The 21,191-nt window shown below is 39.6% G+C and overlaps 1 long non-coding RNA gene across 1 annotated transcript; it reads right to left on the bottom strand.

Moving 5' to 3' along the window:
* Positions 1-12,947: 12,947 nt before the first annotated feature.
* On the bottom strand, positions 12,948-20,846 carry LOC141140801 (uncharacterized). Its single transcript, XR_012244000.1, has 2 exons — positions 19,376-20,846; positions 12,948-16,338 (listed from the first exon to the last, which is right to left on the bottom strand). It is a non-coding gene; the product is annotated as an uncharacterized lncRNA (long non-coding RNA).
* Positions 20,847-21,191: the final 345 nt, after the last annotated feature.

Genomic DNA, 21,191 nt, shown 5'->3' with positions numbered 1-21,191 from the left:
GTGCTGCTTCCCTGAACTTCCAGTTCTCAAAGAGTTTAAGTGATACTAACTAAAGTCTTGTATTTTTTTTTTTTTTGTTTGTTTAAAAATATCAAACATGTTCTACTTACCTGTTCTATGCAGTTGTTTTTTACAGAGGAGCCCGGATCCTCCTCAGGTCCCTCGCTTGTACTCCTGACCCCTCCCTCCTGCCGAGTGCCCCCACAGCAAGCAGCTTGCTATGGGAGCACCCGAGCTGAGCCGCTGCTCTGTGTGCCCATTCAGACACGGAACCCCGCCCCCTCTCTCTCTCCTCATTGGCTCACTGATTTTGACATTAACAGGAGCCAATGGCGCCCTCTGCCGTCACAGCCAATGAGGAGGGAGAGTTCCGGACAGCCAAGACACTAATGCACATTGCTGGATTGAGATGGGGCTCAGGTAACTATTGGGAGGAGAGGGGGGCTGAGGGGGGCTGCTGCACACAGAAGGTTTTTTATCTTCTTGCATAGAATGCATGACGGTAAAAAAACCTTCTGCCTTTAGAACCACTGTAATGTATATGTAAACCTTCACCTTGTAAAACATCCCATTCAGTGTACAATAGAAATGAAAGGCAAAACATTTGTGTATAGATAATAATAAAAAAAAAAAAAACATTATAAATACTTTTTTTCCATTTTTGATAAGTGATCACATTTCCACTGTTGTCAGCTGCAATAGGAGCACAGAGAGCTAGGGGAGGAGAAAACAGCAGCACACCAATCTTCCAAGTGAATGGGTTAAAGTGGTTGTAAACTCTGAAAAAAAAAGACAAAGGTATAATGAGCTAGTATGCATCACATACTAGCTCATTATAAAAAACTTACCTTAGAACGAAGCTGTTGCAGCAGTCTCCGTACACCGCTGTGAAGGGCGACATGTCTCCGGAATGTTACTTCTATTATTATTATTATTATACGAGATTTATATAGCGCCAACAGTTTACGCAGCGCTTTACAATGTATAAGGGGGACAACACAATACTTCTAGGTTCGTGTGCTCCGGCGATGTGATTGGCCGGAGCCGCCGGTCACCACTCGAACACGTAGTTTCTTCAGTGCACATGTGCCGATGAAGTCAGCACATGCGGATACAGTGAATATCTCCTAAACTGTGCAAGTTTAGGAGAAATTCACAGTACCTACAGGTAACCCTTATTATAGGCCTACCTGTAGGCAAAAGATGGGTATAACGTGTTTACAACTACTTTAAGTGGTGGGGGTAAGGCGTGTCAGGAAAAGGCTGATCATTGGAGGAGTTCTCGTCACGGCTATAAAACTGACCATGCTGTGTCCCATGCCTAGTGTGGTCAGTTTTTGATAAGGAAAGCAGAGGGACTGGCAGGAACAGAGATTTCACAGAAAGCGATACAAAGAGAACAGGATACTCTATTGTACATGGTACAGCAGCCACATATCAGCAATATAAAATGTTGGGTGTACATATTCTTTAACAGTAGGCAGTGCAATCTTGAGTCACTCTATTGGAGAAGTCTCCAGTCTTGGAGGATGGAAGAGCAGGGGGGTGCCTTGCTATCCTAGGCTATGGGGCTGTGTGTTTCTATTGAGGCACACAGTGTAAGGTGACACAACCCTAGTCACTGGATGCAAGGGTGGCTCCATAGGATGCTGAAAGGAGCCACCTTTAAAACAGGAGGTCTGGGGCAGTGATCATGGCACAAGCTTAAAGTGAAACATAGGCAAGAATTAAAAGATAAAGAAGCTGCATACTCAGTAAGTGATTAAATCCGTTTCTGAAAATGCTTTCAATTTAAATGTTTCTGCAGCAGCTTGAATTTGCTTTGCTGGTTTGAGAATTCAAAGGTAAACTGCAGCACCTGCAGGTCGGATGGAAGAATTGCAACCTAAAATTGTCACTGTAAATCCTTTTGATTTCTTCTAAGAGCAATACAAATCCCTTTCCCTCAGTTGTTAACAGTCCTAAAAAAATCTAACTTCACATTCATATAGGAAATTCATTGATTGCATTGTTTTGTTACAGTGCCAGCAGGTGGCGCTGCAGAGAGGATCTGTTATTGCACCTCCCGGTCTCAGTAATTCCTGATCTCTTTATTACAGGTTCGTGTATTTGAATTTAATACCCAGCACAGTCATAAATTGGGGTTTAAATGTCAGGTATTTAATGATTGGCTTGCAAGTATGTAAAAAGTAATTGACGATACATTATATATGTTTTGTGCTCCTTAAAAAAAATTTTAAAAAATTTTAAAAAGTTGAACTTTGGTGGAGGTGGTTTTCTCATTTGTGTATTGGCAGCCCTACCGACCTCAGAGAATAAAAAAAAAAAAAAGGTTATATTTAGAAGTTCATGGAGCCATGCGATTAGAGAAGTGAAAGACGAGAAAGGTGACCTGTGTGTCTCGGAAACGTTGGTGTTATAATGTCCTTTTTTAGTTTTGTGATTCTACTTATGCAATTTTGACCCCAGTAAAAGATGGAGATCTAAAAATTGTGAGGGTGCTGACTTTTTTTTTTTGTTCACACGTTTAACCACTTGACCTCCGGAAGATTTACCCCCCTTCAGGACCATTTTTTGCAATACAGCAATGCGTTATTTTAACTGACAATTGTGCAGTCGTGCAACCTTGTACACAAATAAAATTGATGTCTTTTTTCCCCACAAATAGAGCTTTCTTTTGGTGGTATTTGATCACCTCTTCGGTTTTTATTTTTTGCGCTATAAACAAAAAAAAGATCACTTTGGAAAAAAAAATAAATTATATATATATATATTTTTACTTTCTGCTATAAAACATATCCATTAAAAAAAAAATTGAAAATATCACATTTCTTCTTCAATTTAGGTCAATAGGTATTCTGCTACATATTTTTGGTTACAAAAATCCCACTAAGCGTATGTTGACTGGTTTGCGCTAAAATTATGGCGTCTACAAACTATGGGATATTTTTTGTTTTTTTTACTAGTAATGGAGGCCATCAGCGACTTATAGTGGGACTGCGATATTGCGGCAGACAAATCTGACACTAATAGAGTGATCAGTACTAATAAATATGCACTGTCACTGTACTAATGACACTAGCTAGGAAGGGGTTTAACATCAGGGGCGATCAAAGGGTTAGTTGCGTGCCTAGCCTGTGTTTGTGTACTGTGTGGGAGGTGCGTTTTACTAGGGGAGGAGTTGTTTACATAGACAGATTGCTGTTCTGCCTGTGTAATGTACAATCGGCGGGTGCCGGCGGACTTGGAGTCCGCGGTACCCGCCGCTACATTCCTGCTGTGTGTGATCACAGCGGGACGCCGGCGGCACGCCCCAGACCCGGAAGTGTCAGATCACGCACTAGGTACATGATCAGGCACAGAGCTACAGATACACACACATATATATATATATATATATATATATATATATACATTTTTATATTATACATATAAAAGTGTGTGTGTGTGTGTATATATATATATTTTTTTTATATATACATAATATAGCCAGGAAGTGATTAAAATAGAACTGAAGGCAAAGCTTTGCTAGAGTAAAGGAGGTTTATAACCCCAGTGAGTTTTTGCCAACTGTGTCTCATTGGGGAGATTTCCCTTAATTTCCTGTCCCATAGACCCAACAGGAAGTTAAAAATAATTTCTTTCAACGGGAGGGAATTCATGATAGTTGCCAGAACTAGTGTCCCCATTGCAAGATTTCCCCTCTATTCCTGTAACGGTGACAACCCAAAATATAAGATTTATGTTCCCTTTCAGTGAAAATGGTCACCAGGACATGTAGAGAAGGTGAAGTCTCCCAAATTGGGGGCACAGACAGCATTGAAGTCCTGACAGATATTCTAATCCCTTTCCACTCTATCCAAAACAAAAAAAACAAAAAACCTGACAGGGGTGCTAACTTTTCACCACTCAAAAAAAAAAAAAAATTTAGCTTTAGATACTTGAACTGGGTTACATTTTGCTGTGTATCTTCTCGGAGTTGCACATTAACATCACCTTAAAATGAATGGGTGAACTGCGTGGAGCAGGAATGCCGGCAGAACACCGGAAATCCCCATTAATACAGACACTGCCATACATCATGGAAACAGCAGGGATGCCGCAGATCTCATAGATTCCCCACTATTTCCACTGTTTTGACAAGTGCTTCAGATTGTTTCCGATTGTGTGTTTAATGACTTTTCCAATGCAAGATCAAGTACAGGGCTACAGAATTTTGTTTTTAAAGGGACATTAAACCTGATGAACAAGTTTTCGTGGAAAGTAATTTAGAGATCTTCCCCAGGCAGTTTTTAAAGGGTGTTGTAAAACCTCAAGATTTTTCACCTTAATGCATTCTAAGTTGAAAAACCTTCTTTACTGCAGCTCCCCCCAGACCCCCCTTTTAATTACCTGAACCCGATCCGATCCAGCGACATGCACGAGAGCAGCGGTTCTAGCCAACTGTGTCTCTCCAAATTAGACAGATTGATAGCAACAGGAGCCATTGGCTCCTGCTGCTGTCAATCAAATCGAGTGAGACAGGAGCAGGGGGCGGGGCCGAATCCATGGACGCTGCAGTGGGACTCAAGCCTGCATGGGTACCCCCATGGAAAGCAGCCTGGAGGGACCCCAGAAGATGATCGGGGCTGCTCTGTGCAAAACGATTGCACAGAGTAGGTAAGTATAGACATGTTTGTTGTTGTTTTTAAAAAAAAAAAAAAAAAAAAAAGGGGGTTTACAATGCCTTGAACTTTCTCATATGTTGGTTAAGGGTGACAGTGACACTAAATTCTGGTAAGAGAAAAAGTCTCCTCTATTGCTCTCAGCATTCTTTTTTTTTTTTTGCTGCTGTGAATCAGACTTCCTGTTAGAAGGTGGCTACGTTCATTCTCCATGATCCCACTGTATGTAGGAACGTAGCCACTCTTGCTCAGATGGACTGTGGGATCTGTAGTGTGGATAGAGCAGTGCACAAGACTGCAACTAACATGCACTGTTCATTCCAAACATACTGAGGGGGGGAAAGTAGGTTCGGGAGCTCCCAGAGAACATTACAAGGATACAGAGAAACACAATAAGAACCAATTTTATGAAAGATAGATTACATGGCCACAATGGCATATCAACTGGGGGGGGGGGTTGTCAATCCCGGTCTGCCCCGGGTGCCACACATTGTGGGGGTGGGGTGTCAGGCCGGCGCCACTTATTCACTGGGGGTGTCGGCTCATGGGGCTGACACCTGGCAGTTCCAGGGAGCAAAAGGCAGAATGGGAGAGAGAAACAGCAGCGCTGAATAGACAACGAGCACTGCTGGAGTTAACTTTCCAAGCAGGTGATTGGTTGCCAAGGCCGTTTTTGCAGAGGAGGAGGAGGGGCCTGGCCACCAGGGGGAGCATTCTTCCGGGTTCCAGGCCGCAGAGTGCGGAGGCACTACACATGACGTGTGGCGCGCCGCTTGCCTGCCTGGGGGGGTGGGGGGTGGGATTGGTGTGCCAGATATAGGATCCGCCCCAGGTGCCAAATGCTCTAGGTACGCCCCTACTTGACTATTAAAGTGATAGTAAACCATTTAAAAAAAAAAAAATAACAAACATGTTACACTCACCTGCTCTGTGCAATGGTTTTGCATAGTATGGATACACACCTCCCAACATTTTGAGATGGGAATGAGGGACACCTACTGGCAAATGTATGTAGGCATAGGACACGCCCCCTGCCACACCCCCTTGAAGAATTAACCAAAAAAAGGTTAAAGAGGAAAAAAAAAAAATTAAAAGTCAGCAGCTACAAATACTGCAGCTGCTGACTTTTAATTGGACACTTACCTGTCCCAGGGTCCAGCGATGTGGGGGATCGAAGCCCCGCTCGTCTCCCCCTCCGTTCGGCGGCCCCGGCATTGCAACTGTGGGTGCCGGGCTGTGGCTTCACAGCCTGGCACTCACTGCGCATGCGTGAGTGGCTCCGAGCGCCTTGATTGGCCGCTCAGTCACCTGGGACCTGTAATGGGTCCCAGATGATTGACAGGAGGGAGGGAGCAGAGCTGAGCCCTTCCTGTGCCGAGGGGGAAGTGATGTCACCAGCCCAGGCACTGGAAGAGGCAGACTACGAGGGACCCCCTAGCAACAGGCATTTAGAGGTGAGTAAAAAAAAAAAATATCCAAATTTTTTTTGTATTTTTTTTTTAGGATTTTTCACGTAGTTTTTTTTTTTCTGGGTGGAACCCCACTTTAAATCCACAAGTGCTTTTTTTTATCAATACTATTCCTTTATATTGGCTTTTAAAATTAACAAATCGCAGCAATTTTAGAATTTGGATGAAAGGTTTAGCACTGGGAAACACTATATGAAAGATAAAAAGTGCATTTTATATACAACTATATAGATCAGACCAAAATGAGGGACAAATGAGGAGGAATGAGGGACAGAGGGACATTGCTCCAAATCGGGGACAGTCCCTCGAAATCAGGGACAGTTGGGAGCTATGTGGATATGCTAGAACTGCTCTTAGGGCTTGTTTACACTTGCGGTTGGGGAGGAGGCCAGTTCTACCGCCCACCTCAAAATTAACTTGGAGGCAAAAATTGTACCCCACTCTAGTGAATATGACCCATCTAAGTAAATGAGTTCATGCTAGAGCCAAATACTAGACTCGCGGTTGTGGCATGGTATACCAATTAAAAAAAACCTTGTGCCTGGATCGCTACTTGTTGCATGGCAGCCAGGAGGGCAATTGTCAGGACACCTGTGTCCAGGTGACAGATGCACACTGTTGGAGTCAGGAGTGCACTGCTAAGGTAGTGGACCCTACGACTCACTGCTGCGGATGGAACTCTGGGTGGTTCAGGAAGGCAGGTCCACTGGAGCACCAACACGATCTCACTAGGAGCTAGAGCATAAGATTCCCCAGGGGGCGGAGTCTAAGAGCCAGCAGGTGTTCACCAGAGCCTCTAGTGGTGAGGATGGACTGCGCTGCAACTGACTCCAGGTTTCGGCCCCCCAGGGTCTCCCAGCTCATGGTAGGCTACAGGAGGATAGAGAGGAAGCAGCAGCCCAGGACAACAAGGGATAGTAAGGAGAAAGCCAAAGGTCAGGGCAACTAGCAGACAAGGATAGACCGAGAACACGCCAAAAAGTCAGGGTCACAAGCAGGCAGGGATAGTCAAGAACAAGCCAAGATCGGTAACAGAGACAAATGTAGAGCACACGGCAAACAGGATACCAAACACACAGTATTGCTCAGCAAGGCAGGCTTGGAGAACACAGTGTTAAATAGTGGTTCCTGTTGAGGCTAGGGTGGAGCCACACTGAGGGAAGATTGCTTAACCATGCAGGTGTGAGAGTGCAAGCCCTAAGACTGATACACAGACCAGGTAAGAGACAGACAGGGCATGAAAGTATTACTGCAAAGTCCTGACAGCAATCCTCAAAAAGTTGACTGCCTCTATCCCCCCTACCATCAACCACTTAAAAATTGACTTATTGAACATCCTCCTTAGGATAGAGAAAATGGACTTGCTCTTTGCCAACCATCAAAAATCCCTTAGATTCCAACACAAATGGGCCCCATTTATGGACAAAGTGCTCTCTCCCGCAGACAGGCAGGCCCTAACGGATCTAACACACAACAATAAGCACCACCAGATTCCATAGTACCCCTCCAGTCTGTTCCAAGGCCACATTTCTGTCCAACCATCTCCATTGTCAGCTCCACCATTGGATCAACTATCCCCACACCAATAACCCCCACCCCATACTCTCCGGACACTCTTCTGGACAGCACAGCAATGAAAATCTTACCGCCGCGCACTATTATTTCGATCTTTACAGGCCCCGATTCATACAGCTCTACTAGGTTTTCTTGTTTGTAGCTTTGTTTGCATGTTGGCAACATACCTAGGTTACCTACCTGAGTTAAGTGATAGCCCAATGGTAGTTATATCGACCAGGGTTCACTCCCCCCCCCCCCTCACCATCTGGTCTGTTCGTCCTGAAAAAACATAAAAAATGTCATGAAAAAAAAGAAAATCTTGTTCAGTATTCTTATCGCTTTCTGAATGCCTGTCAACCACTCCTGTACCGTTCTCTGAAAAGTGATCTGTGGTGGATCACTGCAAATGTAAATGAGCCCTTACTGCAGACATTTCCTTGCACCTACTGTAAATGTTATTGGCACTGTAGTGTACACTTGTCATTTCTCACCTGTGATGGTACTTTTACTGGTTGTTTATGGATTTTTGAACCAATAACGAATGCGTTTTTTCTCTGTCATTCATAGATTGACCTGGAACCGGAAGGAAGAGTATATGTAGTAATAGATCTCTCTGGCTCCTCAGGGGAAGGTAAGCAATTCGTTCACTTTGTTTATAGCTATTTTATGAAAGGTTCTCCAACTTCAGTCCCTGTGGACCATATACAGGCTGGGATCTTGGAGCAGACCCAATCATTTTTTTTGATGAGGTCTTGTTCATTCCTGTTTAATGAATAATACAAGCCAGGACGGGCCGCAGAGTTCCAGGACTATAAAATGTTTCCATTGGATGCTTGTAGTGATCACAGCTGCAGATTCTCACGCATCAAACGTATAAAAATACTTTTCTCTCCTGTAAGGTCTTCCCACCATCTGTAGATTGATGTCCTACAGGTGCTACAAACTGGTGTGACTGTACATACATGTCAACAGGGCTTTTTCTTTTTTTTTTCAGCGGTAATGCAGTTCCAGTACCTCCAGCACTGACTGTATGTAATGGCAAAGGGTTGCTGGGGTGTGCTGCAGGGTCTATTGATACTGGCTGCTGGGAGATCTGTTCTAGCTAGAGGGGATCTATTGTTGCTGGTGGGGGGGGCCTAATGTTTTTGGGGGTGGGTCTTTTATTGCTGGGGGAGGGGTGGTCAGTTGCTGCTGGGAGAGATCTACTGTTGTGGGAGAGGTCTATTGTTGCTGGCTGATGGAGAGTCTATTGACCCTGACTGTGGGGAGATCTGTTGTTGCTCCTGGGAGTCCATTGTTGCTAGAGGGGGGGATTTGCTAGTGGCCCTATTGTTACTGGCTGCAGATGATCTATTTTACTGCTTTTCTTATCATGACCAAATCCCATACAAATTACTTGGCACCACAAAATAGTACTTGTGTAGCGCCCCCCCTGGGTTTAGTAGGAGCAGGGAGGTACCTCCAGATACAGGTTACTTTCACCCCAAGGCTGAGTCCATGGCTATAATGGGAATTTAGGCGCCAGTCACTTTAGGTATTTTTCAATGCTTTAATGAGAACTTGAGAAAAGTAGTAGGAGAGAGGTTTAGGGGAGGCTTCAGATACACTTTTTAGCAGATCACTTACAGACTCCTTGAATCCAAAGGACAAAACGGCTTTCTTTAAAAGATCTTGGATACCTGGGTAGGTCTCTCACACAAACCTAGCAACCGGTAGAATATCTGGGCAAGCCTCTTTCACAGACATAGCAGCCAGGAGCCAGTTACCTTGATTAGATTGTAGAACAGCTTGACAGTACCAGAACCTTTAGGCCGACCCGGCGATACTGTAAGGGTAGTTTTAGATATAGGTGCGTCCTCCAAACGAGTTACCAGGCCCTTCTGAGAGACCAGCCTTTATCCTGGCTCTCTCCAGCAAGGGTCCTCCTCTGGATTTCCTCAGCTTGGCTCTGCTTCTTCCACACCAGCAAGACAGTCTAAGGACCACCTCAGGATTAGTAGGCCCCAGACAGGCTTCTAGGCCTACTTGCAGAACTTGCAGCAGCACATCCTCGGGCCATGAGGGCCCCGAGGCACTAACTAAGAGCACATGGCATCTGTCCAATAAATACCCCTTCCCAGAATGCACAGCGGCCAGGAACCTCCTACTGGGCTGTCTCTGGAAAAAGAATATTCATTACAGCTCAACCTAGTTGTAATTCTCAAACTGTTCTGTGGTACCAGTGACACCTACTGGCAACAGTGAGAAATGCACAACCCAGCCCAGTTTAGAACAGAATCCAATATAAAATCAAATCTTAGCTGTTTACAGCTCAGCCAAACACTAAATTTACACTATAGCCCCAGTTTTAGGAAGAGGGGGCTACACTTGGTTTTGTACTCTCTAAAAGGAGCGGTACTGGGAGGTGGGTAGGGGGTGGAACCAAGGAATGGTGCTCAGAGGTGGGTAGGGGGCAGAGAAAAGGGGTGAATCGGAATGGGGGAGTTCCTGCACCTATTCTCTAAGAAAAAAAGCTCGCATGTGAACCATGATTCTCCATTTTACCATTTGTCGTGCTTTGGCCGTTGCATGACAATGCACGACATAAGCAATAATATTATTGTCTATAGGGCTCATTCACATCTATATAACACTCTTCTATGTGACTTGGAAAAAGGTGCAATTGCTTCTTTTAACCCTATAAACTCCAAAATGCATAATAAGAAAAAAAAACACATGCAAACCACATACAAAAATTAGGCACCCAACTGAACTTGGGCTGGCTTTACACTCATGTGTTGCAGTAACAAAAGGACAAACAGGTTTAGAATAGGCTATCCAAACTGCAACTAAAGTAGTTGCCAAAGTACCCTTGCTATAGCTCGATACGACGCACGTGCTTGTCAGGGCAGGAAGTGATGGGGAATCTCTCCAATAGGGACAAAGTAAAAAAGTAAATCATATAAGTTTAGTAGTGCAAGGAAGAATTGAGTTTGGGTTACACTAGTAGAAGTTTGAATGGAAATTTTTACAAACATTCGTACGAAAATTTGTATTAACCACTTCAGCTCCGGATATTTTACCCCCCCCTTCACGACCAGGCCATTTTTTGCGATAGGGCACTGCATTACTTTAACTGACAATTGCGCGGTCGTGCTACGCTGTACCCAAATAAAATGTATGTCCTTTTTTTCCCATACAAACAGAACTTTCTTTTGGTGGCATTTGATCATTTTTTATTTTTTGCGCCATAAACAGAAAAAGACTGACAATTTTGAAAAAAAAACAAAACAAAACAAAACATTTTTTTTTTACTTTCTGCTATAAAACCTATCCAATAAAAAAGAAAAGTGTAAAAGTCGATTTTCTTCATAAATTTAGGTCAATATGTATTCTACTACATATTTTTGGTAAAAATAAATTCCAATAGGTGTATATTGATTGGTTTGCACAAACGTTTTAGCATTTACAAACTATGGGATATTGTTATGGAAGTTTTTTTTTCTTTTGTAACTGGTAATGGCAGGGATCAGTGACTTTTATACAAGGACTGCGACTTTGCGTTAGACAAATCGGACACAAATTGACACTTTTGGGGGTTTTTTTGGGGACCAGTGACCCCAATACAGTGATCCGTGCTAAAAATATACACTGTCACTGTACTAATGACACTGGCAGGGAAGGTGTTAACAGATGATCAAGGGGTTAACTGTGTTCCCTGGGAGTGCTTTCTAACTGTGTGGGGGGTGCATTTAGCAGAAACGCAGGATCTGGTCTGCTTAGCAGAAACACTGGATCTCTGTCTTCCCGTCTCAAAGAACAGAGATCTGCCTTGTTTACACAGGTAGACCGCCATTCTGCTGATCTCCGGAAAGATCGACTGGTCCCGGTGGACATCGGCTCCCGCTGTGTCCATTCACAGCGGGTCGCCGGAGGCGCGCGCCCCAGACCCAGAAGCTTCAGATCATGTACTAGGTATGTGATCTGACACAGAGCCACCGCCCTGCTGCAGTATATCTGCGTGGGGCGGTCGCTAACTGGTTAAAATATTTAGTAAATCCGGATTTTGTTCTAAACTAGCTTAACATTTCATTGGCTTTTAACATTAGATCTTTGAAATGAATGGACTTTACCAAACAAAAACCACATACACTGGAAGTGTGACAGACCCAACCAGGACAGGGGCTTTTGGAGAGGACTATGTGCAAGCCTCCTACCCACTGATTATGGCCCATGGAGAGAGCAGATCATTCTACAATGATGGAGAACAATATGATGAATGCTAAGAGCAAGGCTTGGATTCGTTCTCTGAATAAGGACAATAAAGCATCCCTTCTGGAGTGGATAAAAAGGTGTAATATTATTCTTGCACAGGTTAATGGTTAAGAGGGAATGTGGGGGCCCTCCTGCAGACTGGGTTGGAGAGGCTCCTTCACTTGGGACAGAGATATTTATCAACAATATCCCTAAAGAAATCTATGAAGATAAATTAATTCCACCTTTTCAGACTGCTGGAATATTGTTGGAGTTTGTCTCATAGACTGTTTTAAACTGTTGCAGGATAGTCTGAGGTGGGGTGGAGGTTTGTTATGTGTTTATTGTTAAGTGGGTCTCTTCCATTGTGTGCGTTCCCATTGTTAATTGAGTCACCTATTGTTACGGTCTGTTGGCTAACTCTTGGAGGATCCTACATGTAGGGATTAGCCTTGTGTCAACTCTACTTCATCCTCAAACCATTGTGTGATGTTTTAGGGTAAATATTTGGTTTTATTGTTCCTGTGGTAACTTCCCCTTCTTGTGAAGTGTATAAAAACCTGTATTTCTGTTCAATAGTCATTCCTTTGTTTATTTTCCCAACATCTTGTCTGTGTACAATGCTTGGGGTAAAAAGGCTGGTATTGGCTCTGTCTGCTGGAATGGTTTGGAGGGCAGGAGGCACTGTTAATGGTGGAAACACCTAAGCAGGGTGTCAAGCGTTCCATCACAGGTAGAAATTGGTACATTTGAGGAAATATTTTCATACTGCTCCTTCCAGTTTTCTCATCACTGCGGTCGAAAACAAATGTTGATTTGACCCCACTAATGATTAGAGAAAAAACCCAACGTTCTGACAACGAAAAATGGAATTCTACCTAAGTATATCCAGCTTTAAAATGTTTTGAGTGTTTTTGTTGCTGTCCGTTCTTTCTGAAATATATGAAATAATATTGTATAAAAAGCCTTCAATAATGATGATTCTCGTGAGACGAATTTTGGAATTATTTCTGCTTGAGTCAGCTTAAATCAAAACCGTGTGTTTTATTGTACACACATAAACTTGGAAAATACTTACAAAAATAGTACATTCATATTCAGAATTAGTGTTGTTTCATATATGCAAAAAATGTTCAAAATATATAGTTCATTTGTTTCAAAGATCTGAAAGTCTTTAGACATGTGCTTTCCTTTGTGTTACTTCATCTAAGATGGCCGATTAACCTCTTGTGTCCTGGCTTGAATAGAGTTGTGGCTTGGAAGCAGAAAATTTGTGTAAAGACAGCTGTGTCTTGGGAGGAATACATGTGTGTAAAGAGATGTGTCTTGGAAGCAGGATGTGTGTGTGAAGAGTGAGCCAGAAGACTGGATTCCTTGTGTCTATATGAACTCAGTCTTTCAAATTCGCGCCCAAACACAAATCCCTCCCATACACTCCCCTTTTCTCCTCCTTTAGAAAAGCGGGGGCTAGAGTAGATATACAAGCCTTTTTAGCATCTGTTTCACTTTAACCAAACCTTTTAAACATGAAACCAGATATATGTGAGAGGCTTTCAGCAGACCTCTTAAAACATAAACGCATAAATCAAACAAAGTATCGGTTACATAGGAAGACCCATACATATACATATATTTACAAAATCCATCAAATTCTGACAGGGTCTTGACCTGCATTTTCAGTCAATGAATGGCCATTTGGGTATCACTAGCTCAAAGTCCTGTCATTCAAACACATATGGAAAATGCATATTCTTTTCAATAAAGCCAATTAAAATTTAGATATTAAGAATATAACATTCCCCTCTGAAATATGAATAACAATCATATTTCCAAAGTTTAAATTCATTCATAGCATCCATGTCCCATTCATACTGACTTTGATCCAATAACTCCAAATGTATTTCCATCACCAACCAAATTTGCAATACCAAAACCCATCTTTCTCTTAAGCTTATTTTGCAATAAATTATCTCCCTTCTTGATTTCATTTCTAATTCGATAATATATTTTTTTCATTCTAAACATCAAACATAACTGGAATATAATGAATAACATAATAATAATAAAAAGAATAACTATAGGATGTGATAAAATATTTCCTGCTGCTGAGGTTATTGAAGTTTTTCCCCAAATTGATACACTATTACTGAATTTTTTTCCACCAATTACTTCCTGAAAATTCTGACCATTGATGAGATATCTCTTGCAGATTACCTTGTTCATGTTTAAATAATATTTCTGCATTCTGAAGTTCCTTAGCCAAAGCTATCAATAAACCTTTATCCTTATGAATTACATTTACCCATTCTTCCCAAGGAAATTCATCTATCTGAGATATATTATATTGTGTGGGAAGAGCACTTATATTTTTCATAAGCACATTTGTTAAATTTGTTCTAAATCCATTAATACTTATTGCTACAATGTCTCCTTCTATACAATACAAGCCTTGATTTAGGTTTTCTGTATTTGTACAAGAAGAGAAAAAAGTTTTAACCCTTTCTGTATCTGACATGATCTGAAAACAAACCTTCTTTTTATCTACACAAGTAACTAATTCAGAAATTGTTTCAACTTTTTCTATTCTTGCTGAACATAATGTATGATTATGATAACAAGAATGAAAAATACTTTTATCTTGATTAGGTAAACAGATAACTTTAGACTGAAATTGTAAACATGATGACAAATCTAATTGTTCTAATTCAGAATTTTCATTGTTAAATGCAAAATCTGTATACTGTAATTTATAATACAATAATTGTGTATTGCTGACGGGTAATCCCAAGACAGTGATTGGAAACAAAATTTGTTCTTGTCCTGCTATCGGAATCATAGAAGAACTATAACAAACATCCTGTTTACATCCTATCCATTTATTTACCCATAAATCTGTATGATTTATAGCATATACATATTCTCTGGGTAAATTCTGTAAAATGCCAAGAGGGGTTATTCCACTCTGAAATGCTTGAGCAATTATTTTAAAATTAGTGGAATATTCAGTCTGGATCTCTAAACATGCTCTGGCAATATGAGAATGTTGTTCACTGAACATTAAATCAAGAGTAATATTTTGAAGATGTAAAATAGATGGACCCATTATATTAGCTGTTTTAATAACCATATTTTCTAAAATTTCATTTAAATTTCTCTGTATTTTAATCCCGTTACTACCCACTAAACCAGCTGTCTCAAGATCAGACTTTAAAGTATTAATATCCATACTATTTGTTATACTCCCAATTAGGCCAATCCCTCCTAAAATACCTTCAACAATACCACGCTTATTTCTGTTATGGTTTCTATTATTAATTCCAAACCATCTTTCAATACCCAATTCCATATTAACCAAATGTCCTTGACATTGTGGAAACCCTGTAGAAATTTTCCATTCTGAAACATTAAAGTTCCACAATATAATGACAAACTTTCCCTCTCTCAAAAGAGTTCTGGATTGGAAATGGTTAATCTGAAATGGATTTGCTGAGACACTTTTCTTACCAACACATGGAGTTTTCCCAGGAGACCTTACAACAACACTTCCCTTCGCACATTTCATTGGATAATTTACTATTGATATGCAACATTCATATATACCAGTATCATTCAAAGATACTCTCATTTGTTGATAAACAAATGTATTATTGATCCAATTCACACTACCATAAATTCCTTTATGAATTATCATAGTAGAACTGTGAAGAAAACTTCCCAAAAATTCATCGTTCCTTTTCCAAGTTACCAATGAATCTTGAGGTACATATATTTTTGTTTTACATATCAAATGCAAACTATCATTATCTTCAAAAATGTTCAAAGATTGTTACCTTTACAAATACTGACCAAAAACTCCTTCCCAATATATTGTGTTCAAAAGTTCCGGGTTCTGTTGTTTAACCTATAAGATCCCAGCATTTTAACAAAATTTGTTTTGGATTCTATTTTAACGTTTACCTCAACATTATTACTATGAATTAAATATAATTCCATACAGCAATCATATCCCTGTCCTACAAATACATATCCATACAATTCATCAGCTGTATTGTTATCAACGTATCTAGAATTATATTCTGTTATTTGTATTAAGATCAATATCTTTATCACTCTTGTCCTCTGTATTAATATCAATGTCTTTATCACTTTTATCTATATTGATATCAGCGTCTAGATCTCTTTTGTCTCTCAATAATGTAATGACTTTGTTGTGTAGTTCTTCAATCCTGTTAACCTCTGCATAGCTGGAACAGTTTGTGATATATTTTACCACAGATAAAATTGTCACTAGGGAAAAGATGAATCCTGTGATGATGATAAATCTTCTCTCTTTAACACTTTCTTTTGTTGAACTGTCATCTTTCTTCTTTTTTGGAATCCATGATTCCTCCAGATTGATGAAATATAATTCATTCCTAGGAAAAATAAAAGCAGCATCATTTATCTCAGAATATTACATTTGTTATACCCACATTTTTATTTATACATGCTTTTTCACTAAATTGAGAAATCCTTGAACTAATACCATTGTCCCTTGAACATCCAAGATGTCAAATGGACCTTCCCAATTACTTTGCCATGGTCCACTTCTCCTGAACCTTTAGTTCCGCCTGTGACGTGTATCTCACCATCTCTGGGTGTGACCTCATACATGGCAACTCTTTAATCACCATATTTCTTTCTGTATAAACTAATGCTAACAACATCTAATTTTTGATTTAAATAAATCTTTCCATTCCTAATTATCAATCTTGATAAACCGTTTATCTTGAATAAAAGATAATTTTGGTTTTAATAATAAAATAACAAAATGTTACAAGAATCAGATATGTGTGTGTGTATGTAACAACAGTTAATTAGATATGTGTGTGTGGATATAACAGCAATTCTCATACTTTATATGTGTCTTGTGTATACTGGAGTGAATGTCTATTACAACATCTACTGGAATGCATGTCTGCCAAAAAACTCTGTTACAGGCATTCTACTCCTAAAAAAACAAACCCCCTCCTTTCTTATTCAGAAAGGTTCTTTTTTGTCTTGTAGTCCCACAGATGCAGACTCTCAATGAGTAGTCCCCCCCTCCTTTTTAAAAAGGATGGTGTCATTTCACTCTCAAATTCCTAAGGATGGGGCTATGTGCTCTGTGAGTCACCATTTAATTTATACAATACAAGTTTCTTTAAACTTCTAAAACAAATACTACATATCAGTATATATACAAATTGTCTTTTAATAATCTCCTAAACAAGGAATATTGTAAAATAAAGAAATTATGATCTTTTAACTCAAACTTAAAAATGTGTGGAGGGACCATTTTTCATACAAGCAACTGCATGTAACACCATTCTGTTCAAATTGTCCTGTATCATCTATAACCAATACACTCTTATGCAAAAGGAAAATACCAAAAAGAAATATCATTTTCTGAATGACATTCAATACCTTTAAATAACATCCTAATATCTCTTCTCAAATCACAAGCATTACACTAACAATCCTTGCTGTATATTGCCAACCAAACGTTCATTGTGAAACACAAGTGACAAAATAATTCTTCCTGTCATTAAATCAAATGAAGAATACTCCATAACTGAACAAACTGTACCTGCAAACTGTGAATGATATGATACATGAAATCTCTGTCCTATTCCCAAGATTTTACACATTACCTGCATGATTTTACCTATAAAATGGAATCCTCTGCCACTACTGAGGTTTGCTAGTATACCCCAAACTAGAAAAACATGATTAATCCATATCCTATCAGTAATTAAAATATCTTTGTACACAGATTAGACAATATTTAATTACTCTGTCTACAGTCTCTTCCATTTTGTCCCAATAGAATTTCTCTTTAAGAATTTCAAGCAATTTTTGCTTACCAAAGTGATCTAAACTGTCATAGTTAAATTTAGTGAATTCCACCTGTAGGTGTTGTGGTACATTAAAATATAGAAAATCCATCTAAGTCATGATATTAGATCCTGTTATCATTAACAAATTATAGATATAATATCACCCGATGAGGACTCAAAAAATCGATTAATCTTTTAAACCTCTGAAAACGAAGGAAAATCTTATATTTGTTTTTTCCACAACATAATTTTGACCATATTCAGGTTAAAATCACTAATTCTCCATACAAATCTGCATCCTTTGCTAATTGAGTACAAAGCTGTTAATTACCCCCTTATCAGATGAACTAAACCTCTCAATGTTCCATCTGAACAAAAAATGAAAAATTAAAATCATAATAATCATAACTGGGGAAAAATTAATAAAAAATTAATAATCCAAAGGATTATCCTTGAATTCTAAAAATATATCAAATAAAAACCAAATCTCTGAACCTCAAATCATAACCTTATTATCCATAGCAAAGAATCAATAACCAAATCTCTGAACCTCAAATCATAACCTTATTATCCATAGCAAAGAATCAATAACCAGAAAATCCTTACCATCCATGCAGTTCATTTAAGGACTGCTAACATTGTTTTTCACAGTGTTATATGATACATAGTGATACCTTTCCTGTCTTAATGGACTGTTTGCAGTTTGCAATCTTTGCATTTGGGTCTTAAAAGGGAAATTAGTTTGATTATTATGGCCTCTATACCTCAAATTACTACACCAGCGCACAGAATACACTTCATAGCGCCTTGGCATCGTTTTCGGATAATACAACCTCTTTTGTATATCATTATTATTAGCCATCACACAAAACCTAGCTATGTGACCCTCTCTTTTGCAAACTAAACATTTAAGAGTTGTTTTTTTTTGCATATACCTTTCTTTGAGTATATGGCGATGAAAATTTACATTTCTGTTGAATATTACTATTATTCGAATCAACAGACTTCATGCTTTCATTGTCTGAGGAAATATTAACCTCCTCAAATGACTCCACTGAGTCAAATCCAGAATCAGCATCATTATCCCTCGCCTCTGACTTTGTCACGTGTTCATAAGCTAAACACTGAGCATGTGCAGAAGACTGAGCTTGCAATAATTGCATTTTAAGCAAACTTATAACATTCTCTTGTTCAATTTCTTTCTGAGTTAAAAAAGCAATACAACTTTCTTTTTCTTTAACTGATTCCAATAATGCATTCATTTTATGTTCTAATGCATCATTTTCAATCATTAATTGTTGAATATGTAAATTCTCCTGTGTTTGTGCAATTTCTGTTACACTTTGACTTTGTTTTCCTGGCATATCAAAAAACATTGCATTGAAGACTGTAACTAATTTCAACACATTGCTTAATTTTCTCTTAGATTTAGCTAATGAAAATCTAGTTTTATCAATTTCTTTATTTGCCTGTAGGCATTGATTATACATTGATTGCCATAACTTAGTGTCTGAAATATAGCTGGCTAAACCTTCAAATTCTAAATTACTTTCTTCAGCTATAACATTTATAAATTCCATATTTTGGTACTCACCGAATATAAAACTTTTGCGTTTTCCGATGGACTCTAATTAAACCGTCTGTCAAGACTTCAGAATTTCCAAAATCCTCTGGTCTTCACGAATCAAAGTAGCGATTCTAGGTTCTTTCAATAATAGCAAAGTTTTCTCTGTTCCTCACTTTCCCCTCTGAAGAACGGAAAAGTGGCAAAAAACTTCTGACGATTGAAACTGGCTGGCGTCCGCCAATGAAATATATGAAATAATATTGTATAAAAAGCCTTCAATAATGATGATTCTCGTGAGACGAATTTTGGAATTATTTCTGCTTGAGTCAGCTTAAATCAAAACCGTGTGTTTTATTGTACACACATAAACTTGGAAAATACTTACAAAAATAGTACATTCATATTCAGAATTAGTGTTGTTTCATATATGCAAAAAATGTTCAAAATATATAGTTCATTTGTTTCAAAGATCTGAAAGTCTTTAGACATGTGCTTTCCTTTGTGTTACTTCATCTAAGATGGCCGATTAACCTCTTGTGTCCTGGCTTGAATAGAGTTGTGGCTTGGAAGCAGAAAATTTGTGTAAAGACAGCTGTGTCTTGGGAGGAATACATGTGTGTAAAGAGATGTGTCTTGGAAGCAGGATGTGTGTGTGAAGAGTGAGCCAGAAGACTGGATTCCTTGTGTCTATATGAACTCAGTCTTTCAAATTCGCGCCCAAACACAAATCCCTCCCATACACTCCCCTTTTCTCCTCCTTTAGAAAAGCGGGGGCTAGAGTAGATATACAAGCCTTTTTAGCATCTGTTTCACTTTAACCAAACCTTTTAAACATGAAACCAGATATATGTGAGAGGCTTTCAGCAGACCTCTTAAAACATAAACGCATAAATCAAACAAAGTATCGGTTACATAGGAAGACCCATACATATACATATATTTACAAAATCCATCAAATTCTGACAGGGTCTTGACCTGCATTTTCAGTCAATGAATGGCCATTTGGGTATCACTAGCTCAAAGTCCTGTCATTCAAACACATATGGAAAATGCATATTCTTTTCAATAAAGCCAATTAAAATTTAGATATTAAGAATATAACACTTTCTTGTCCCAGTGGCACTCGCACCTCCCATTTCTTGTATAGGTGTCATAGGGACAGGAAGGGAAGGAATCCCCCCTCCCCCCCTAATTGATGTCACAGACAGAAATATGGAACCTACTCTAATTAAAACTAAAGTATTGGGTTGGAGTAAGCATTAAAACTGGGTATAAATATAATTAAATGCAAAGTTCTTGGTACAATCATTTGCATATGGGAAACCACATACCACAATCGAGCCTCTGTCCATATGATTATACCAAAATGACACGTAATTATGTATTGTGGTTTTTTGTTTTCCTAATGAACGTCCATCCATGCATGTGGTTAAACCACAGCCTTGAGTTAGAATATTATAATGTAAATTAAGTGATTAAATGAACTCAACATAGGACCTAACATTTAAAAAAAAACATATCCTGACGCTGGTTAGATCCATTAAAACATGGTAATCGTTGACATATCCCTATTGCGTGCAGCCCGTGCGGTGCACCCAGGCCCTAAGGGAGAGTGGTCCTACTGTGCACTCACTGAAAATATTGGCAATTTCATTTGGGGTTCCGCACACAGTGGCAGAACTACTGCCATAGCAGCCCACTTGGCTGCTGTTTGGAATGGGGCTTAGGGTGGCCCGATCAGGACCAAGAAGGGTGAGCTGGCCATTGGGGTCCACGTCCTCCATTCTGCTACTTGCCTGGATACCACCAGTGCTTCTGTTCTGTTTGAGACCAAGTCCCTGCC

This window comes from Aquarana catesbeiana, linkage group LG04 (assembly GCF_042186555.1).
Source record: "Aquarana catesbeiana isolate 2022-GZ linkage group LG04, ASM4218655v1, whole genome shotgun sequence".
Classification (NCBI taxonomy): Eukaryota; Metazoa; Chordata; class Amphibia; order Anura; family Ranidae; genus Aquarana; species Aquarana catesbeiana.
This window is presented reverse-complemented; position numbering and strand designations above follow the sequence as displayed.